At 43.1% G+C, this 16850-nt stretch overlaps 1 protein-coding gene across 4 annotated transcripts in view; it reads right to left on the bottom strand.

The window, feature by feature from the left end:
- The window catches only part of Tulp4 (TUB like protein 4), a 139583-nt gene extending 123283 nt beyond the window's left edge, over positions 1-16300 (bottom strand). Inside the window, exons 1-2 of one of the 4 annotated variants that reach the window (XM_031355101.1) lie at positions 15799-15938; positions 4074-4188 (exon numbers count right to left, since the gene is read on the bottom strand). The gene's annotated coding sequence lies outside the window, so the exon portion shown is untranslated. Of the gene's footprint in view, positions 1-4073; positions 4189-15005; positions 15399-15798; positions 15939-16201 lie in introns of those variants that run through there. The other 3 variants (XM_031355103.1, XM_031355100.1, XM_031355102.1) reach the window with 3 other exon arrangements.
- Positions 16301-16850: the final 550 nt, after the last annotated feature.

The following is a 16850-nucleotide window of genomic DNA, read 5'->3' as shown; positions in this document are numbered from 1 at the left end:
AAAAAAAAAAAAAAAAAAAAAAAAAAAAAAAAAAAAAAAAAAAAAGAAGAAGAAGAAGAAAAGAAATAAGAAATTAGTCAGATACCTACAAGAAAATGGAGCTGGAAGAAATATTTCCCAATCAACTGCACCACACAATCTAGCCAAGCATGAGCCCACACACTGCAATAATCAGAAGCATCTGACCTCTGAGACAGATGTTGAATTAACTTTATTTTAATAAACAAAACATCTGATCTTATGAGAAGTTCTGCAGGCAGGTTCATTTGCTCATTTCTCCCATGATCCACTGTGTGGTCTGTGCTGCCGGCCTTTCATATAGCTCTCCTCTAGCTGCAGGTCCAGTTTTACTGTTTGGCTGGCTATGCTGACTTCTGACTCTGCTGATTTCTGGCTATGCTGCCAACTCATCTCAAACACCTGAGCTCAAGCTGTTCTCCCACCTCAGCGTCACACATTATACCTGGTATATGTTTCACTCTAGTTCTGTTTTTGCATTTTTTCCTTTTAAGATTTTTTTATGTATTAAGTTTTCTGGCTGCATGTATGTGTGCCACATGGGTGCTGTAACAAGGGGCCAGAAGGAAGTGACTAGATCCTTGGAACTGGAGTTATCAAAGGCTATAAGTTTCCATATGGGTGCTGGGAATTAAACTCAGGTCCTCTGAAGAGCGGCAAATGTTCTTAATTGCTGAGCCATCCCTGAGGCCCATAGGCGTTTTGAAACTGGATGTCATTATGTATCCCAGACTGGCCTCAATAAGTAGCCTAGGCTGGGCTGGAACTCAAGACTGTCCTGTCTCAACCTCCTCATGCTGGAATTATTGGCATGTACACATGGCTTTCTGTTAATTTTTAATGCAAGGGTCAGGTGTTTTCCCAAGTTAAAATCTTTATATGTGTAACAAATGATCCCTTCCAGTAGATGTCTCTTGAGCTCATCTGAATAGCACCACTCTGTCAGTTACCACAGGAGTGGTCACTTTCCACACCATGCATCAGTTTCCCCAGAAATTCATTAATTCAGTGCAAAAAGTAATTGCAGTTTTTGTACTGTTCAATTTGTCACCTGATACTAGCATACATGCTAAAATAAATGTGGTTCTGTTATGCGTCATCTTATTGTACATATTTTTTTTTTGCTAATGATTTACTTGCTGTTTATTTTACATTTATTTTATACTATGGAGACAATATTAGACAAAAAGCAAACTCAAGTTCCTTTTTTGTTTTTTGGAGACAAGGTCTCACTAATGTAGCTCTGGCTGTCCTGGAACTTGCTATGTAGACCAGGTTAGCCTCAAACTCAAGAGATCTGCCTGGCTCTGCCTTCCAAGTGCTTGGGATTAAAGTATTTTGTTTTCTGTTTGATTATATTTTTACTAATCTGGGGGCAGGTGCAAACGTGGAGGTCAAAGAATAAGTTGAAGGAGTTACTTCTCCCTTCCCACCATATGGGCCCTAGGGACATGACGCAGTTGTCAGGCTTGGCAGAAAGTGCCTTTACACCACACTGAGTGATCTTCTTGTCCCTGGAACAATTTTCTTATTTGAATCAAAGCAGTAGAAACAACTGAGAAGATCAACAATGCACACAGACCATGAACTGCTAAGGGCAGTGTAGTGGCATTCAACAAGTTTTGCAAAGGCTGGGCATGGTGGCATACTTCTTTAATCCCTAGAGTCAGGAGGCAGAGGCAGGTGAACCTCTTGAATTTAAGGCCAGCCTGGTCTAAATACTGAGGTCTAGGACAGCCAGAGCTGCATAGTAGAAGAAATCTTGTCTCAAAAAGACCTATCATTGAGGTTAATCCTCTTTGAACTATGCAAGAGGTTGCCAGAGAACTCATCCGGCATTTGAAGCAAATTAGAAAGGTGAAAAGGCTTCAAAAGTGGGCGCCTCATAAACTGACCAAATTCTGAATTGTTATTCTTGCTTATTCTATCTACAAAACAATATAGAACTTCTCAGTCAGATTTTGTCATACAACAGAAGTAGACTGTATATAACAACTGGCACTGACCACCTGTGATGGTTTGAGTATCTTTGTTCCAGGGAACGGCACTATTAGGAGGTGTGGCCTTGTTGGAGTAGGTGGGTCACTGTGGGCATGGGCTTTAAGACCCTCTTCCTAGCTGCCTGGAAGTCAGTATTCTTCCAGCAGCCTTCAGATGTAGAGTAGAGAATGCTAGCTTGTGATAGAGGCACTGAGGGAAGGAAGCTAAGCAAGGGATTGGGGAGCAGGTAGGAAGTTTCCAGGGTCTGCCATACATACATCCTCCCAGGCGCTGCACTGGTCCCTGGTCTAGATTCTGCAGATCAGGAGGCCCATCCAATAAACTACATTTGTCATTTTGATCCAATTAAGACTCTCAATAGATACCAAGATTTCGTTGACTAACAGAGGGCTCTAGAGGTTTTCTTCATTGTTTTGAAAGAGGCAAGAGAGAAACCTATGCTGGTCCCAAAATAAGCCACAGTTCATCTTAAAAGATATTTCTGGCTGGTTACTGAACTACAGATTAACTCCTCCAGTTAACCTACCAATTAACTGCTAGGTGAGAAGGGAGTTATTCTCTGTTCTACACTGTTGCTTTGTGAGGCCAATACATGAGAAACATTGGGGATAAAACCAAAGAAACCATGCCAGCGAGGCATGGTAGTGTGTGTCTTTAATCCTAACAGGAAGCAGAAGTAGAATGAGTTCTAAGTTTGAATCTATCCTGGTCTACATAGCTGGTTCCAGGCTGGCCAGGACTACATAGAGAGACCCTACCTTTAGAACAAACAAACAACAACAATAAAAAAAAAGAGAGAGAGAGAGAGAGAGAGAGAGAGTCTGGTGTAATGGCACATGATTGTAATACCAGCACTGGGAAGGCAGAGGCAGCAAGATCCATGGAATTCACTTGCCAGCCAGACAGCTGGCAAGCCTACCAAATCCTTAAGTTCCACAATAGTAAGTAAGATTGCCTCAAAACACAAAGTAGGCAACACATGAGGAAAAACACCTAAGATAGCCTTTGACTACACACACACACAGAGCAGAAAAAATGGTAATCTTATTACATTTACCATAATTTGCAAACAAAAGGCCTAACTACCAACAGGGTTAGAGACAGCTAGAACCCCTTACGCGTAGTAAGGGCAGTTGGTTGGTAGGCCTGTAAATAATATGCCTCTGGCCCACCTAACTCATTATATTACTGGGACTAGGCCAAGTGTTAGTCTGAGTGAGCAGACAAGAAATGTCTCTTCAAGGTATGAGGGGGAGAGGGCTGAACCAAGCAGTTATCTTCCTAATTCAATGTTGACAAGTCACTCAACACAGACTATACTTCTCCTAGTAGTGGTAAGACCTACTCAGCATGGTCTGTGCATTACTAATCCCTAAACGTTTCAACATAAGCGGAACAGTTCCTCACTCTTCAGAACTCACTGTTGGTTTCCTATCAACCACAAACAGATGGCAGCTCAGAAGAGCCCTGTTTCCATTATGCCAACTTGGCAGGAAGCACACCTGCCACCACCTGAAACACCAATCCCTTCCACCTTTACATGAAGATTCCCAAACACAACTAGCATCCTACCTGGATGCCAACTGATAAGCATCCTTAAGAGCACTTGGGGGTGTCTCCTCACAACTCAACAGTAAAAAACTACGAAGGAGCACACCACATCCTACTGTAATTTCAGAAATAGTCTTTCAGTACAGTTCGACCACAGGGGTCAGACAGGACCTCTGCCTGATTACACTGGGATGGAAGCCAGTCTTACTAACAGTCAAACGTATACAAATCACAGCAGATAATAGTACATCAAGCCTGGAGGACACTTAGGCAGATGAGAAAAGCTCAACTTTAGATACATTACTACATCCTACTCTTCTGTTTTAGCAGTCCTGGGGACTGAACCTAGGGCATCATGCATAGGGAAGGAAGCAAGTGCTCTACCAATGAGCGGCATTTTATATACATTAAAAGTGTGCATCCTGTTTTTATATTATTAATACAGATTTCTTAGCTGACATTTTTTAAGTAGCCCAAGACCAAGAGAATGACAGACTACTCACAAATTATTCCTGAGGAAAGATGCATGGAAATTACTCTCTACTCATACAGAGGCAAAGATGAAGAAAGGGTGTTCCCTTACAGTATTCCAAGATGCTCTTAATCTCTCAGGATCACCTGCCAATAAAGAGGGCTTTAGTCATTTACTGCTTTCTTGCCTGCTCAGCAAGCCAAAGTGTTGGTCCAAGGTTTCCTTTGGAGAGTGCAGTCTAAATTATCCTCTGCTCTGTGCTCATGCCGTACACCTGGTTATAAACCCCCCCAACAGCTCTGTTTGTGAAATAATACCAAAACCTTTAAGCACAGGTCCAGCAGGTTAAAGATGTTCCTCACAGTGCCTCTGCACTTCCTCTCTGACACTCAATAAACCATACAGCAGTGCCAGGCATGGTAGCATGGCAGCACCTTTAAACCCAGGCCAGAGGACAGAAGCAGAGGCAGGCAGACTTCTGTGAATTTGAGGCCAGCAATGTCTAAATACTGAGTTAGTTCATAGATAGCCAAGGTTACATAGTAAGGCTATTGTCTCAAGATAAATAAATTAAATAAATAAAAAGGAAGAAAGAAACAATCCATATAGTAGAAACTATGGATAAAAGACAAAGTTTGCCTCCATAAGAAATTTCAACCTTGATCTATCAAAATGTCATAAAGCTGAGAAGCAAATAAGCTGAAAATATTTATAATACATGTGGGAAAATACAGTATAGAGTAAATTCCAAGTTATTAAAAAAAATGCTGGGCTGGCGAGATGGCTCAGCAGGTAAGAGCACTGACTGCTCTTCCAAAGGTCATGAGTTCAGATCCCAGCAACCACATGGTGGCTCACAACCACCCGTAATTAGATCTGACGCCCTCTTCTGGTGTGTCTGAAGACAGCTACAGTGAATTACGCCAGAGCGAGTGGGGCCAGCAGAGGTCCTGAGTTCAATTCCTAGCAACCACACACAGGATAGCTCACAGCCATCTGTACAGCTACAGTGTACTCATACACATAAAACATAAATAAAGTAAATCTTTAAAAAAAAAAAAATGCTACTTGCCTAAGTGCTTGCTCTATGGCTACAACTATTGTCACACATTCCAATCATATGACATGTCCAAACTCACATTCCAAATGCCATCCAACTACATACTCCTTCCCACTGTATCCGATGCTTGCGATTCCCCGTAGCCAGGGGTTCCACCATGACCAAAAGCAAGTTGGGGAGAAAGAGGTTTCTTTGGTTCACGTATTCTAATTCCCAGTCCACTAAGGGAATCCAAGGCAGGGACTCAAACCAGGAGGGAACCTGGAGGCAGGAGCTGATGCAGAGGCCATGGAAAGTGCTGCTTACAGACCCTGCTCAGCCTGTTTTCTCAGAGACCCAAAATGGGATGGGCCCTCTCACATCAATCATTAATTAAGAAAATTCCCTATAAGCTTACCTACAGCCTGATCTCATGGCACTTGTTCTCAACCTTCTTAATGCTGTGACCCTTTAATACAGTTCTTCATGTTGTGGTGACCTCCAACCATAAAATCACCATCCTTGTTACATCAGAACTGCAATCTTGCTATTGTTATGAATCATAATGTAAATATCTGTTTACAGATGGTCTTAGTGACCCTTGTGAAATGGCCATTTGACCCCCAAAAGGGTCACAACTCACAGGTTGAGAACCTCAATAACACTGTCAATTTCCTATCTCAGATAACTCTAGTTTACACCAGGTTGACAGAACTCCCACCTTTTGTTTGTTTTATCATTACTAACTAAAGTCTCCTGGATTTGGTTTGGTTTGGGGGGGGAGGGTGTTGTTGCTGATTTTGTTTTTTGGTTTTTTTGTTTGTTTGTTTTTTTGAGACAGGGTTTCTCTGTATAGCTCTGGCTGTCCTGGAACTCACTCTGTAGACCAGGTTGGCCTCGAACTCAGAAATCTGCCTGCCTCTGCCTTCCAAGTGCTGGGATTAAAGGCGTGTGCCACTACCGCCTGGCTTTGTTTCTGGTTTTTGAGGCAGGATTTCTCTGCTTGGTCCTGACTGTCCTGATACTCAATCTGTAGACTAAGCTAACTCAAGAGATCCTCCTGCCTCTGCTTCCCAAGTACTGGGATAAAGAAAGGAATGCACTACCACACCTGGCTCCAAAGTCTCCTTAAACCTAAAATTTTTCTCTCCAAATCAATATATCAAATTCAACAACTTGGAGCCTACAATCAAGTCAAGCAGTCAAGTCAAAATAGCTGGAAGTCCAAGAGGAAAATGAAGAGTGCCAAAGCCAGCAGTGTCAAACCTCTACTACCCATTATCCTGAACAAAAATCAAGCAGGAAAACCCCACACGAGGTGTCTTCTCACACCTCCAGCTCCACATTCTGGGACATCTAGAGATTCACATACTCAAAGAAAAAACATGTATCCTACTGCATTTAGTAACTTAAATTAAAGCTCATCTATCTCCGGGCTGGAGAGATGCTTATCAGTTAAGAGCGTTGGCTGCTCTTTCAGAGAACCCAAGTTAAATTCCCAGCATCCATATGACTGTTTACAACTGTCTATAACTCTAGTCCTAAGGAATCCAACACCCTCTTCTATCATCTGTGGGCAACAGGCACACACGCAGGACACATACAGGCTAAACACCCATACATACAAAATAAAATAAACAATTTGAAGCTGATCTTAACAACATTCTGATTGGTAATTCTGTTTACTTGTTTGTTTTTATTTGGGGTCTTTTGTTGGGGGGTAGTGTCTCAATATGTAGATCATGGCTGGCCTAGAACTCTGAAGACCAGGCTGGCCTTGAACTCACAGAGATCCAAGTGTTGGGACTAAAGATGTGCATCAGTAAAGTGTGAGTGAATGTTTTAGATTGGTTTTTTTTTTTAAATAAAAAGGAAACAAGCAATTAAAATATTTCCAAGTGTTCCACAACTATACACAGTTGGAGTTGTCAATATAAAACCGGCATTAAGAACATCAGCCACGCCAGGCAGTGATGGCGCACGCCTTTAATCCCAGCACTTGGGAGGCAGAGGCAGGAGGATTTCTGAGTTCAAGCCTGGTCTTCAGAGTGAGTTCCAGGACAGCCAGAGCTACACAGAGAAACCCTTTCTCAAAAAAACCAAAACAAACAAACAAACAAAAGAACATCAGCCACACCACCATAGTAACAGGAAGCAGCGGTGAGCACAAGGGCAAGGTTCTACACATGAAATAACAGAGACCAGAGTGTGGCCATGAAAACACTGAACTAATATTTCCATAATACAAGGTTTACATCTTAGTAGATTTTCTTCCAATAATACTAGACAACCTATGTTGTAAGATAGCTTGATTTCTGGTTTTTGTTTTGTTTGTTTGTTGGGTTGGTTGGTTTTGTTTTTCGAGACAGGGTTTCTCTGTATAGCCCTGGCGGTCCTGGAACTCACTCTGCTCCACTCTGTAGACCAGGCTGGCCTCGAACTCAGAAATCCGCCTGCCTTTGCCTTCCAAGTGCTGGGATTAAAGGCGTGCACCACCACCGCCCGGCGATAGTTTGATTTCTAAATCACTAAATGATAACAGATAGTAGGAAAGACCAGATAGATACAAAATAGAGAAAGGAATTGTACCAAACCCTAAGTTTCTAGACTCATTCATCTCTAATTTGTTATTAAGTCCAGACTCCACAGAATACTTCTTCAGACTTCTCACCTCAAGGTCCACTTCACTGCTCATTAGCACCAAAGGAGGCTCAAGTCAAACCAATTTTGCTAATCATTACCAATCTAGTAAAAGGTTTGATAACTAAAATTAAAAGGTTAAAGTAATCTAGACACTGACAATGCTATCATACTTCCTCCAAGTTAGAGTGGTTGTACATACACAAGACATAGATCAATTCCCCAGAGCCAGGCATATGCCATCTGTGTCACAAGGAGAAAGTTCACCACCTGATATGGGTGAAGGACAAGCAAGGAAGTTGTCTCTCTATGATCCTCAGGGAGCAAAGGAGACCACAGTTATTGGGGGAACACAGAAAGCCAAGAGACAAAACTGATACCCAAGGCCAACAGAACTAATGACAGTCATATTATTTCTCAATCAAGTGAGCAACCTGCCACCTCTCTCATCTTACAATAAACTCCTACAGGGTTGATTTCCAAGTACCTCATGACACTGATGATTCCTTCTTTACCTCCATGAAGGAAAGCACTGTCAGCCTGAGAGATCTATATAATACTTAATATTTCATACTCATTTTTCTTATACAAAACTTTATGATAAACACAAATCTCATTCATTATGACAACTTTCTATTGTGTCATAAACATTTCCAAAGCATTTTAATTGATCAAAACTTTAAAAATAAGCTGAGCATAATCGTTCCACTCCAGAAGCAGAGGCAGGAGGATCACTGAGTTCCAAACAGCCATAGCTACATAGAGAACTCTCTCTCAAAAAAAAAAAAAAAAAAAGCCAGGCAATGGTGGCGTGTACCTTTAATCCCAGCACTTGGGAGGCAGAGGCAGGTGGATTTCAGAGTTCGAGGTCAGCCTGGTCTACACAGTGAGTTCCAGGACAGCAAGGGCTACCCAGAGAAACCCTGTCTTGAAAAACCAAAACAAAACAAAAACAAAAATACAACAACAAAAACTTTTAAAATACATTCATCACTTTCCTCAAAATGGAGAAAAGGTCTGAAGTCATTAGTCAAAATTAAAGTAAAATTAAATTATGGTGATAATCATAATCTGTAATCTTTGCACATCAGTGCTTTGCTGACAATAGAGACCCAGCTATCACATAGTGTCCAGAGGAAGAGGGAGATGCAAAACCAAAGTAAGATGGTGTGACTCCAAAGAGGTGGGGAATCCATGTTCTAGGAAGTTGTCATGGACAGATTCTGAGCAGCATCTCAGCCCTCTACCTACCTCGTCCACAAGTCCCTCAGAACGTACGTACGTGGAGTAGGAGACAGAACAGCATGTGCCACTTTCATTCTCTTCTGTCACTGGGTTAAACTGTTACTGATGGAGTCAGGTGAGCTTTCTAGTGTTTGTTAAGATTTGTGCTTTATTCAAGGCATTTCAAGTCCTGCAGGATTTCACAAATTTCCTACATATGAAACACAAGACTGGGCTTCTCATCTCTTGAGGGAAAACTGAGCCAATCTCCTTAAACCTTCTCCCAGAAAGAGTAAACCCAAGACTGCTTTTTAAAATCAATGTTTCTCTGATTTGACAAATAACAAATTAACAATTAGCAGTAACTCTGACAACCTAAACAGTCAGCTAACTTCTCATGCTAAAAACTCTAACATGGCAGCCACTGAAGCTGCCCCTAACTACCTGTTACTTCAGCTAAGACTAACTCTGTGACTAAGAAATGACGGTATTCCAACAAACATCCTGCATGTGCAAACACTGCTCATCTCCTTTTCAACACAGTTTTAAGCTGTTCCAGGACTCACAGCTCAGCCTGCTGCTCATCTGATGACCTCTGACACTACCACCTTATCACAGCTGCTAGAAATAGTCATGTGTTTCTTGAAGACCAGAAACAGAAAAGACCTGGAACTGGAAAGGTTTTCAATACAAGCTCTAGAACGCCCCAACTCGAGCTTGAAAAATCACACACACAAATCCGGAGTAAATGCCTCAAATAGTTTAAGCAAATCTTCCCTTTGTTAGTGGAGAAAGAACAGTATCCATAGGAAAATAATGTCTGTCCATAGCTTTTGAGTAGACTCTAAACACACTGACAACAGAAAGGGTTTGGGAGGCTAGGAGACTGTTTCTCACCATTTTTGTTGTATTTATTTGTTGAGCTATGGCCTTGCTCTGGAGCCCCAGCCCTTGAACTCACAATCCTTTGCCTCAGCCTTCCACGTGGTAAGATGGTAAGCACTTATCACATCTGTTTCTGAACAAAACGGTTTAGAACCTAGTACTGTAATCAATAAGTAGCCAGAGTGACAAACAGGGTAACACAAGAATGAGATACTTCAATTAATCTTTGAAAAGGCTAAATTCTCAGCATTACCCAGAAATTAATAGATATACTACAGAAACTCAATGGTTCTAATATGATCATTTCAAAAGGCATTCAAACACTAAAACATAATACCTCACATAAAATGTTTACAAATTCTTGTATGTCCGTTACAGGACAAACTGAATATTTAGTTTTTAAGTGAGAAATCTCTTACATAGAAATCTCCTACCATTTTGACTCTAATGGTACTAATCAAATAAAGGCTTATTATCTAGCCTACAGAGATAACTACAAAACCATAATCTATAATACTACACTATTACTCTCAAAGGCTTTCTAAAAACATTATATGTTCTGCTTTTTTGTTACAGTGTCTAACTATGTAGTCCTGGCTGACCTGGAACTTCAATATGAAGAACAGGCTGCCTCTGAACTCAGAGATCTACCTGACTGCCTCCAAGTGCTGCAATTAAAAGATAAGCCACCACACCTAACTACTGTGTTTTAGTTCTATTCTTGAGACAACACATAAGTACAACCACTGCTACTCATTTACTGACATCAGAAAAATATGTGGTTCTCAACCATATTTAAGGAGGAAAACACTAATTTTTAATGTTTAATTTTAATGTCAATAATAATCTTCTATGAAGGCAAGAGAAGAAACAGAATTGGACACTGATACAAGTCCTGACACATTAAGGGAGATAATAATTAAAGGAAAAACAAAGTCCAAGTCCATCTGTTCATAGTAATTTGATGGGTAAATGGTAATTCATTCAACATTTCAGAGAAATGAATGCATCTACCTCTAACAGGCAGCAGGTGTCTATGTCTTTGTCTTCTCCTTTCTTTAATGTGTCCCAGCTCTCCTGTGACTTCCTCCCAATCCTGTGCCTTGTCTCTGGAATGTGAACTGACAGCAAAACTTCTCCTACTCTCTTTATTCTCATTCTGGTGTGTGTGTGTGTGTTCACATGCCAAATTGTCCTATGATTTTTTTAGGAAGAATTTCTATTAACTATAGATATTCCAGGTCAGTGCTATGTGCATTTTTATTAGATAGCTAACAGCAGCTCTTCAGACTGAAAACCTTAATTTCTACCTCTTCTGCACCTGAGAACATATACATTTCCCTTCATGTGTACTGCCCCAGGAGTTACTATCATCCTTATTCACATTCCACACTGGCAGTTATCCAAATATTACAATAACTAGAAGTAGGAACAGAAATCATAGTAATACAATACTGTAACTGATTTTAAATTTTACCAAATTCACTTTCATCCATTAGGGTCTAAATTGCCAACAGCTAGAAATGCCATCTTAGTGCTAGGCTCAGGCTGCTATACTAAAACAATTGTCCTTCAGTATCCATGGGGGTTTGGATCTGATTCTTCTCATGGAGTCACTACCTACCAGCACATAGGGAACACAAAAAATAAATTGATGTGGTTAACAGTATGGAAACACAATCAGTAAAATTCAGTTTCTTCAACACAAGTTACAAAGAGAAAAAAGGGAGAAGAATCTACGGATGAAAGAGACTTGAAGCCAGGCATCGAACTAAGTCACAGCTGGAATTTCTGCACTAGGGAGGATGGATAATTGCAAGTCCAAGGCCAGCCTGGTCTACATAACAAGCTCCAGGACAGTCAAGGAATACAGGATGAGATTTGGCCTCAAAAAAATAAAATAAAGGGGGGGGGGTGGCTGGAGAGATGGCTCAGAGGTTAAGAGCACTGACTGTTCTTCCAAAGGTCCTGAGTTCAAATCCCAGCAACCACATGGTGGCTCACAACCATCCATAACTAGTTCTGGCTCCCTCTTCTGGTGTGTCTGAAGACAGCTACAGTGTACTTAGATATAACAATAAGTAAATACTTGAAAAAAAAGGGGGGGGGGGAGTAGTTAGCAAAGCAGGGGAAGGGGAACACTAAACAAACTACTTAAGTGTAATGTATGGACTAAAACAACCCTATGTAGCTGATTCCATAATTAAATCTGTGCTTGTGTTTATACCACATAAGTTATGACATATACATATGATAATCAGGGAGCAAGCAGTAACTGGACGTATTTGATAAATTACGTGCACATGTATATTTGTGTGTGTGTATTCTTTCTGAAGTATCACAGATCAAATTCAGGGCTTCTCACGCTCTAGGCAAATAATCTTACCACTGAGTTACATTCCTAGTCAGAAATTCGGGGAGGAGGAGGCAGAGCATATGTGACAGTCAGAGGCAATTTAATAGGAGTCACTCCTCTCCTACCATGTGGATTCCAGGAAATCAAACTTAGTTCATCAAGCTTAGCAGCAAGCACCTTTACTCACTGAGCCATTTTAATAACCCAAAACTATTCTTTAAAAATAATATTTATTGCGAGGACCCTTTTTAGAGGTGTACTAGGATAGAGACTAAGTTACAAGGGAGTCTGATTTGCTTTGAAATAATCCAATGACAGGAAAGAAGTAGTAACCCTAAAACAAGACTAAGGATGTTACTGCAACAACAACAATAAAGTTAACACTTTGAAGAAAAATATTCCCATGTCTCTAGATCCTTCTTCTACCAGTGCTCAGCTCTGGCTGAGTTTTAACAACTCAACACTTATCGAGGTATTTCATATACTCTTTTTTTTTTTTTAAAGTTTGCCCATGTATTTTTTCATTCATATAGTTCTTTGCTGTAAGGACATTTAAAATAAGGGAAATTCTGATATTCTAACACATGGATAAGCCTTAAGGATATCATGCTAAGTGAAGTAAGCCATTCAGGAAAGGCAAATCATTGTGTAGTTTTAATTGTATTAGACACCTAAAGTTGTCAGCTTCAGAGAAGCCAAGGGGTGTTTGAGAATCTAGGAGACTAGGAAAACAAAAAGTTCTGACTAATGGGCTCCAGTCTGAAAACCTGTGGTAACTGTTCTTCAACAATGAAAGTATTTAATGCCACTGAACTGTTCAAAAACAGAAGCAGCAAAAGGGTATCCCAGCTTTTATTTATATATACTTTAACCTAAAATATTTTCATTATGTTAATATTTACTCACTAAATAAACATTATCCCAGCCAAACTATAAGAAGTCTGTAGCTGTGATCTCAGATTCTAAGCAGTTCCAACAGTCTCAGTCCAGGCAATTGGTCCTGAGATAGTGAGGAGAGTTTACAGATGCTAAATAGGTTTCATCCCGAGGTTTTACTAGGTTTTTAACTGTGCTTTGTCAAAATACGCACAACCGGCCACTCCCACTGTCTTCACCTTTGCCCTCCACAGGAAGCAGGAGAAAAATGAATGTTATGAATGTGGTCTAAGGCATGAAGCCACTGATTACCAACTACCTTACTCATGCTTGAAAGAGCCATCCAATACCTTCCTGAATGCAACCTGCAGCAAACTCAGAAAGCAAGCCGGTTCACCTTTGGTTCTCTAAACCATCCAGAGTGCTGAAATCTGGATGTAGAATGGCTGCTGTCTTCCACCATTCATTACTTAGGACCTTAGCATCAACAGTGAATGGCTCCATTTAAAAGTATTCACAAAAATAGTAATACATTTAAAAAAAAAAAAACCCTCTCTTCATGAGGCTATAAAGAGGGTGAACATATTAAAGAGCACCTTCCGCTCTTTCGGGGGACCTGGGTTTGGTTCCTGGCATCCACATCAGATGGCTCACAGCCACCTGTAACTCCAGTTCCAGGGGATCCACCACCCTTTTCTGTCCTCAGACAGAACATGCATACACTCAGGCACAAACACATAAAATATAACTAGACAGAAAAAAGAGAGAGGTATAACAGGAAGCAAGGAAGGAAACATTCATTATAAAATAAGTAAGCTGGTTTCATAGATTCCCCCAGCCTTTTAAGGGTTAAAATTCCATTTGAAGTTTTAGTGGAGGAAAAAAAGTTATGAATAACCAAATTCAATTCTTCTGTCTCCATATGAAAACCACAAAGCTCAGTATGATCCACATTTATCATGTCTAAGTTACTTAAAATACATGTAGTAAATAGCAAATGGGTAAGGTTGGCTTACTACTCATCCTCCATGCCTGAAACCTCCACGAGTGACTTCCTATAACTCGGACACAGCATATATATCCAAGTCTGGAAGGCAACACCTCCCCCCTCGCCTGAAAACGCTGCTACTTCCACAGCCCATATTAAAACAGAGTTCTTCACTGTTTTCAAGAAATGGTCATTGTCTAGTAGCTCTTTCACATGCATGGCTCTTCTTTAATTGAGGAAGTAAAGACTAGATTTTGGCTATTCATCATGTGCTCATACAATCACTTCTCTAGCAGGATCACAAGAAAGGACACATGTGATTCCCATTCGGAATGTGGCTATCACTGTACAGCTCCCAGCTGCCCACCTGAAGGTTAGGAGCCTCCCCGTGGGTTTTCTGGATTACATACAGTAGGGCTACGTGCATGGAGCCCAGTCATGTCACATTAATCCCAAATTGGAATTCTCCAAGAATATGGCACGATCCCCTTGGGATTCCTGCAAAACTCCCACCAAGAAGTGGTGATTCCAGAAACAAAAACAAAAACAAAATCCCACAGGCTCAAAATAAGAGAATCTCAGAATGGTTTTTACATTCCTCTAGACCTTAGAAACAGCTGCCCCTCTCCTAAAAGCTGCTGCAGAAACATAAGCAAATAATACCCGTAAGATGTTCTGCCACCGTAAAATAAAGAGGTGGGCCTGGTGTGGTGGCACAAATCCTTCATCTCAGCTCTAGATGTAAAAGGTAGGCAATCTGTACTAGGCCAGTCTGGTCTACACAATGAGTCCCAGGCCAGCCAGGGCTAAAAGACCCAGTCTAAATAAAAACAGTATTAGAAAAGAAAAAGAAAAAAAAAAAGAATTATTTTTAAGAGAAGAGTCCCCAAGTAAAGAAACCCTGAAAACAGCCCCCCCCCCCAAGGGGACAGATCCCCAGAAGGAGTAGAGTTACCTGGGCAGGTTGGCAGAAGGAACAGGTCCCTAAGTGACATCAATCTCACTGATGACTGTCAACTCCTCCACATTCAATTCAAACCACAAAGCTAGACGGCCCTCACCTTCCCAAGCAAGAGGCGCCTCCAAAAGAAAAAGTGGACACCTCCTTGCTAATTACCCCCAAACGGTGAAACTTCACATCAGCAGCAGGAGCAGGGTTAGGAGAGTGAAGGAGCAAAAGAGGAAGGGTTAGTGCCGGGAGCGGAATCTCCGTGATTTGCCAGAGGAAACCGCACAGGCTCCAGACAGCAGAAGCGCCGGGATTTCCATGCAGCTGCCACGACAGGTGACCGGGCCGCTTTGCAGACACTCCGCTCACCCGCTGGCTGGCCCGGCTTGACTGAAGGTGGGGAAGAGCAGGAAAGGGAAGGAAGGAAAGGAGAAGCCGCCCCAGGGACCGGGAGGCCGACAGAGCAAAAGAGGGACTGTGGGGGAGGCCGGGCCCGTGCAGCACGTCTCCCCGGGAAAACCGGTAGAAGGGATTTTTTTTTTTCTGTCTGCACAATTAAGGAGAAGGGGAAAAAAAAATATGGCTCCAAGCCAAACGCCTTCTGATTTTACACACGCACGCCCTAGCTCCTCCGTCGGCCCCAGTTCCTCGTGCGCCGGAACAAAAGGCGAACGAGCTAGCCAGGCGCGGGCCGCCCAAGCTGGGGATCCGCGGAGAAGCCCCGCGCCGGCCGCCCCCGCCGCGCCCACCGCCCGGCCCCCGCCGCCCCGGTCCTCACGGCCGCCCACCCCAGCCTCACCTCCCTAGCGGCCGTGGCGGCGGCCCCGGTGCCTCTCCGCCTCCACCTCCGGCAGCCCTCGGCGCCGCCGCCGCCACCGCCTCCCCCCCGCGTCTTAGCCGAGACTCCGCCTCCCTCGGCAGCCACAGCGACCGCCAGTCGGGCTCGGGGCGGGGGGCTGGGGGGGTGCGGAGGCACGTGACCGCGCCACGTGACCCGTCGCCTCCCCAGCCCGCCCTCCTCGAGCGGACCAGCGACGGGTGGCGCTGCCCGGGGCGCGCGTGCGCGTGTGCGGGCGCGGCGGCGGCGGGGTGCGGTCTCGAGCCTTCCACGCGCCATTCGGCTCCCGAGAAGACTCCGGGACCGCCCGCGTCGCCCGCCTCCGCCTCCGCCCCGGCCTGGGCGCCCAGCCTGGACCACTCACCTCCTCCAGAGCCCTCCTCACACGCCGTCTTGTCAGCGGAGGCCGGAAGTGGACATCAAGCTGTCTCCTACCCAGCCAGAACCGCAGCAGAGCACACCGCGGCTCGTACTATGAGCACCGTGGCTCCCCTGGAAACAGTCATTCAAGTGTCTTTCGGCGGTGCTGCTGTGGTCACGTCAGTACCCCCTCCAGTTGCTTTCAGGGAGGAACGAATCCATAGCGTCATTTTAAGTCACACAGGCACAATCACAGCCTTTACTCCCCCCGCCCCACCCCCGACCCCGTTAAATTGATGTGCTAAGAACGGAAACTTCAGCCATCCCTCGGTTTTCCACTGTTACAAAGAGGGCGTTGCTGGGTGTAGAGAATGCGTGGTTGAAAATGTAAAAATAGACAAGATCGCATCTTTCCTTGAGGCAAGGCTAAGAACAGTAGACACTCTTCCCAACTGTTAGGCACTGGTTTCTATTTCTGAATGTCGACAAACGTTAAAACCATTTTACGGTTCTTTGTGCGTTCGTTTGTTACAAACCGGGTCTTCTCGATGTAGCGTAGGCTGGCCTCAAACTCAGTTCTGCCTCTTGAATGCTGGGATTTCAAACCACCATACCTAGCCAGTTCTTGTTGTAAAATTATCCCTCCGCTAATT

This window comes from Mastomys coucha, unplaced genomic scaffold, assembly GCF_008632895.1.
Source record: "Mastomys coucha isolate ucsf_1 unplaced genomic scaffold, UCSF_Mcou_1 pScaffold5, whole genome shotgun sequence".
NCBI classification, from domain to species: domain Eukaryota; kingdom Metazoa; phylum Chordata; class Mammalia; order Rodentia; family Muridae; genus Mastomys; species Mastomys coucha.
The sequence above is the reverse complement of the archived record's forward strand: the minus strand, read 5'-3'. Positions and strand labels throughout refer to the sequence as shown.